At 31.7% G+C, this 6,616-nt stretch overlaps 1 pseudogene; it reads right to left on the bottom strand.

Annotated features, from left to right (window-relative positions):
* Nucleotides 1-2,509: 2,509 nt before the first annotated feature.
* Nucleotides 2,510-3,901, bottom strand: LOC149263857 (aspartic proteinase nepenthesin-1 pseudogene; annotated as a pseudogene).
* Between the last annotated feature and the right edge of the window lie 2,715 nt (nt 3,902-6,616).

The raw sequence follows: 6,616 nt of genomic DNA, 5'->3' as shown, positions 1-6,616 counted from the left end.
TTACTAATAACAATTATATTTCTTAGGGTTTAGATTTCTAAATATATTATATGAATTAAATAAATAAATAAATATTAATTTATCTCTTTAGATAATAAATTTAGGTTAAAAATAGTCCACGAGCATTTGGATAAACAATGATTGGATCTATGTTAAGGCACTCCTTCATGTGAAGTCATCGGTTCAATTCCCTACCTCGATAGGGGTGATATATTGGACATGATGAAGATGTAGTCCTACCAGCCTTACAAAAAAAATTAAGTTAAAAAAAAATTAATGTAATTTTAAATATGTAAATTTTCCTAAGTTATGTTATTTATGTAAATATTTAAAATGATTATTACAATGATATTATTAAAAAAAATAATATTGTTTTAATCATTTTTATATAATTTATTTTTTTGGAAAATTATATATATATATATATATATATATATATATGAAAGCAATTTTAGAATTAAAAATTATGATTTTTATTATTATTATTTTAATTTATAAAATTAATTTTTTACTAAGAACTTAAGCTAGTTATTATAAAAAATTAAGTTAGTTAATATAAGTCTGTTTGGGGAAGCTCAATTGGCAATGGTCGTGGAAATGAAGTCCCATTGAACTAGAAGTCTTGGGTTCAAATCTTGTGCTACAGGGTAAGGAGTTGGACATGATGAAGGTGTAGTCCTACCAAACTTACAATAGTTAGTATGAAAAAATATAAATTCAATGTTCAATAGAAGAAAGTAGTTAATATGAAAAAAGATATACTTAGTTATAGGCATTCAGTGTTATGGAATATGAATTACAAATCACACCTCTAACATCTACTTTTGAAGAATAGTGGAAGGAAATGCTTTCATTATTCATATAGAAAATAATGAAAACATAGAACATGTATTCATATAGAAAATGATGTTTACATATAGCATTCTCATGATCATATACCAAAAATGTCCAAATTCAATAAAACCTATGTACATAGGTCCTCCTCTAAATGACTAGCTAGCATTGATCTGCAACAGATGATTGATGATCTGAGCTAGAAGGGTATGTTTGCGAGCGACACCATATATTCCCTAATCTAATGAAACATTGAATATTTTCTATGAGCTATCTTTTGATCATCAGAAAACCTCTCTATATGTACAATCCATTCCTTGACCCATTCCTTCGAAACCTTGTCCTTTAAATATTTTCCAAGGATGATCTCCTACCAGATGCTAGACACATATATCTCCCACCAAAACCTCTTTGATAGTAGAGCCATTCAAGCTTCTTAGTATTGATAATGCCCCAATCACCAAATTCCTTCTTCATTGTGATAGTATCCCTAGTAATCAAGTGAGTTTTCGTTCCTACTTTTGAACTAGACCATATAAAATCTCATAACTTTATTGGTCACTTATCCCCAATAATGGGCAAAATGTGCAATTTTTTTCATAATTTTATTGGTCTGTTATTTTCAATAATGGGGAGTGGGTAGTGTGTATGGAGAAAGTGAAAACAAAATTTATATAATGGTAGATTTTAATTCAAATTTTTAAGTAAGATATCATTTTTAATTAAAATTTATCTTAAACCTCAAATTTATTAAATATATAGAAGAATCAAAATTTTTAATGTATATTTTTTAAATTTATTTATAATAATGATATTTCTTTTAATTAAACATTCTTTTTAAACCTCAAATTTATAAAATATATAACAAAAACAAATTTTGCATTTTTTTAATTCACTGAAAAATTTAATATTTTAATGTATATTTTCTTAATTAATTTATTATTTAATTCCATATTATCTGTTATGGAGAAATTATTTATTATTTAATTTGTTAATTTTTCAGATTAAATAATTAAAATAGTTACACATTTAAAAATTAATACCAATATGCAATATGCAAGTGACAATTTAGGTTAAACTTACACATATTTATATACATATGCAAATAAATATACACATACCCATTTATCTGTATTTCTTTTAATTAGATTATTTTATTCAATTTTTTAATATAACTTTCTATTCTTTAGTGAACCCATCTCTCCGAATTGCATTATAAAATATTTAGCTATTTTGTAACTCTTTTTTATTATTTTAATATATTCTAAATTTTAAATTTTATTTAATTAAATAAAATTACAAATGATATAAATTAATTTAAAATAATTTTATGTCCATGTATTTTGGATAAACTGCGATGAATGTTTTTGTTAAAAATTAATAATGACTCTCTAACCTGGAGTCATCCATTCGTTCTAAATAGTATATATGACTCCATTCTTTCTAAATAATATAATTAACCTAATAAAAATATAGTCTCGCCAAATTTAAAAAGACACTTCATAAAAACTCCACAGCAAACCAACTTCGGTTATTTATTAAGATACGATGCAACATATACTGTTGCATCCCATTCTTACAGCAATAATAGAAAAAGTACAAACAATAAACAAAAAGACTTATAAAGTCCATACCCTGGGAAAAAAGCATCCTATCCTAGAACCATATTTTTCTCTTACACCGTTTCACAATTTGCAGGCGCGAAGGACAGCAAGTTCCTTTCGTTATCATAGAGTATTTCGAAGTTCTGCTGCTGAAGATTACCAATTATTGTTTCGGTTGAGCTCCGTTGGAAGGCAGCGCAGATTGCGCCCTCCCCATCGGAGACTAAGTAGTTCTCTTTTGGCACATTCCAATCTGCTCCATCGAAGTGGAATGTTACAGGCGGAGCATTTATATTTGAAGTGTCAGACGGTTCTTCAAAACAGATGTTCAGTCCTATGCGAGTCTTTTTCTTTGGGAGATTAATCGCTGAGGTCAGTGCTGTTCTCACACGACGAAATGCCACTTTATTCAGCACTGTGACCGTGGTTCCAGAGTCTATGAAAACTCCACCGCGCCAATTGTCTGTCAAATTGAATGCACTCGAAGGGATCTTCAATAATTTACCGTCAATGCTGATTCCCTTCAAAATAAGATAATAATAAGTTGGTATAATTTCGTTCTGAATAAGAGGAGTCGTTCCGGGCGTCTTGGATTTCAACCTAGCAGAGTCGCCTATTAACAAAGGACTGGTTTTGGAAGTAGAATCAACGAGAGGAACCAGACAGTAAGAAAACTTATTAGCCCGAGACGGGCCAAGCTGCGAGATTAGGGATAGAGGACCCCGGCCGAACCCTATTATCCCATCTGCGCCACCGAAGCTAGTTCCCGTATTGTCATTCGAGCAACCAAACCCAATACGGCGAAGTTTTTCAGAAGAAAGGGCCAACGTCTCGTACGCAAGGATCCCTTTTGTCATGGAATTGTCACCGTACTCGTACGTGTAGTGGCATTGGTTGTGTGCATTGCACGTAGACGCTGGAAGATGCGTGCACAGACTGCTTGTGCACGCAAGCCTACGGTGAGTGGAAGACTTGGAGGGATCGTAGATTGGATCTGTCTGGTTATAGCAATCAGTGCAGGGCAAGCACTGCGTCCATATCAGGTCACTGCCCGTGTCCATGATTCCAAGAAAAGGATGGGCTGGCGTGCCAATCTTCGCCTCCAGCAGAAATTCTCCTTCTCCCGTACTTGGACTTACTGGAGCCGTCGCATCGAACTTCTCGCCACCAAGAGACGTCAGAAAGTTCAGTTGTCTTGCTTGACCGCGTTCTATTGCTCGTTGCAACCGCTCGGTGGATGTAATATCACCCGGACTTAATGGAGAGAGTGCCGAATCTCTGTGCACAAGATCGACTCTAAATCCAACATTGCGTTTGTGAGGCAGTCTCACACCAGCCACTTCAGGTGCTGATAAATCGGCCACATTCCTGCATTGCATAAAATGGAGCACTGAGAGAAGCAATGTCAACGTAAAAAGCAGGTATTTGCAGACACCAGCAGATCTAGCCAATTGCGCAGCCATATCTCCTGGTCACCCAACAAAAAATTCCGGAAAGGAAATTATGAGTCTAGGGAGAAGAATCCCTAACTAACGGGAAAATGATATTGAATGTCAGGGAATGTTGCAGATGCTGAGAAAATAATAACATAGATTTAAAAGAAAATCCAATTTAACAGGAAACAAAGGCCTTGATCTATTGGATGTCTCATCTAATTCTGAGAATTCCCAAGGAATTCACGGAAAAATAAGAAGACACTGCCCGAAGAAAATAGATGAGTTTGCGTTACATTGTTCTCCGACAGAGACAGCTCGTAATTTGCAGGAGTGTACAACTAATGTAGGCAATCGGTCAAAGTAGTATTGTGATAACTAATTAGTAACCTATTTAAATTGTGCAACGCTGCACCTAGACTCAACCGTACATCTATTTGTAGAAACCCAATCCCCTTATTCACCGTACGGATAAGCTAAATATATACTCAGAAATTCTTGCTCGTAAAATATGGTATGGCCATGTAACCGTTATTCCTAAACTTTTAGACTACGAGCATTGATATAATACATTGGGCTACATTTAATTAAACACTTTGGACGACAAGTCAGAATTTGTATGTAATGTATGTTGATTGAAAATAAACAAAAACCTTATAAATTCATAATTCTATATATTACATTATTCACAGAAGAGTAGTTCTGCTTCTTTTTCTTCCTACGTGGTCGTGGTCGTCGTTTTTTTCCTTGTGGTTTTGATTGGTGATTACTATATTCACGAGTAAGCAGATTCACTATGGTTTTGATTGGTGATTCCTATATTCATGAATAAGCATATTCACTATTTGGTTTAAGATGGAGTGTTTAGAAAATTGAATTTTAATATTTCAATAACTTAATTTATTTTAACCATAAAAACTCTACTAATTAAACTAATCTTTAAAGCTCTATAAAAAAATTCAATATATAAAACGTTAGTTGTTTTAATATTAATTATAGTAAACTAACATTATGATATATTATTAATATTATTAAATACGAAATAATTATATGGTACTTCACATTTATGTATGGGAGATGGGGATTGTTAAATTTTGTTTGTCTAATAGTTAATTTTTTCTAAAGATTATATTAAATTTGAGTTGCGGGTTGAGAAATAGTGACTGATTTAGGAGTATTTAGTCATCAAAATCACTTGGGATTGCTTTCACATGGACCATACTAGTCGGATGGATTTTTGCTCGCAGAGTTTTAAACTTATAATCTTCACATCACAAAATGACTTAACAATACACCCAATAATTTATATTCTGATCCCCTAAACTATCTTAAATTATGATATATTAAATACTCATAAGAATTAAGTTGATATATTTCTTAGCATTTAAATCTTATATAAATAAAATAAATAAAAATTTAAATTAAAAAAATTAATCTATCTCTTACATTAATAAATTTAAATTTAAAATCAATTTAATTTAATTTTAAATATGCAAATATGCCTAAATCATGTTATTTATGTGAATATCTAAATTTAAGTTTAAAATCAATTTAATTTAATTTTAAATATGCAAATATTCCTAAAGTGATTATTACAAAATAGGATTTTAAAATTACCATTTAATTTTGTTTTATTTAATTATTTTTAGGATGAGGATTAAATGATTTTATAATAAACACAATTTTGTTTGTATGTTTTTCCATTTTTATTTAATTTTTAAATTTTGGAAAATAAAAATTTTGAAAATATTTTTGAGTAATTTTAGAATTAAAAATAATATTCTATTTTATTTATTTATTTGATATAGTTTCTCGAAATAAGTTTTGGGGGAAGCTAGAAGAAATCATGACTCTTTTTAAAGTGAGGATTGGAGAAGGATTAAAGAAATTATGACTCCTCCTAAAATGAGAATTGTTGTAATTTGTCTCTACCACACTGCCACATTGTGAAGCTTAATACCAATGAAAAGTGATCTAAAGATATTAAATGCAATATTTTATATCGCATGTTTAATACTCCCGACTAGTACATCGTATCACAAAATGTATGTTGTTTGGGATTGGGTCTGACCGTCAATTGCGGGGAACACTAGTCATGCTGCCAAGTTAAACTCATAGTTTAACGGAGTTTCTCCATATTTGTAAGGTTGTTTCCAAGTCTTAGTTAGGTTAGAGAACCTCTGTTGGGAATCAAACCTCTCTGCTTAACTTATTCTATGTTCGGAAACTGCTCGGGTATTGACGGATTCGCTGCCGTGCTTATATAAAAGACCATTTATGTTAGAAGAAGGCAGAGAGACCTGCTGATATAGTTCAGAAGCATTGCACGCAATAAACACTGACTTGGAAGCAGGTTGGGACCTCGCCTTGAGCAAGAGGGAGGATCCAAGAAGTTCCAAAAGACCTGATTATCCAAATTGGTTGTTTGGATAGGCGTTTTTGCACGATTTTTCCTGAGTGTTTTATCTATTTCTGAAACTGGGATTGTAAAAAATATTGCTTATACTTTTATCTCTTTTTATACCACTTAATGAATGAAAACATCCCGGCTATTTATAGCCTCTTCTATATATAGAAAATTAAATTCGGAGAGACGGCTTCTAATTCGCAGGAGTGTACAACTTTTTTTTTTTTTTTTTTCAAAAGGTGGAAAAACCTATCAAAATCATTTTGTCAAACCAACAGTGAGGACAACCATCTCTGGCTGCTATCCGCGAATGTCAGTTGACACATCACTGTTATCAA

The sequence above is a fragment of the Pinus tabuliformis genome, chromosome 6, assembly GCF_031772625.1.
Source record: "Pinus tabuliformis cultivar Carrire ecotype Pingquan chromosome 6, CPIR1, whole genome shotgun sequence".
Lineage (NCBI taxonomy): Eukaryota > Viridiplantae > Streptophyta > Pinopsida > Pinales > Pinaceae > Pinus > Pinus tabuliformis.
The sequence above is the reverse complement of the archived record's forward strand: the minus strand, read 5'-3'. Positions and strand labels throughout refer to the sequence as shown.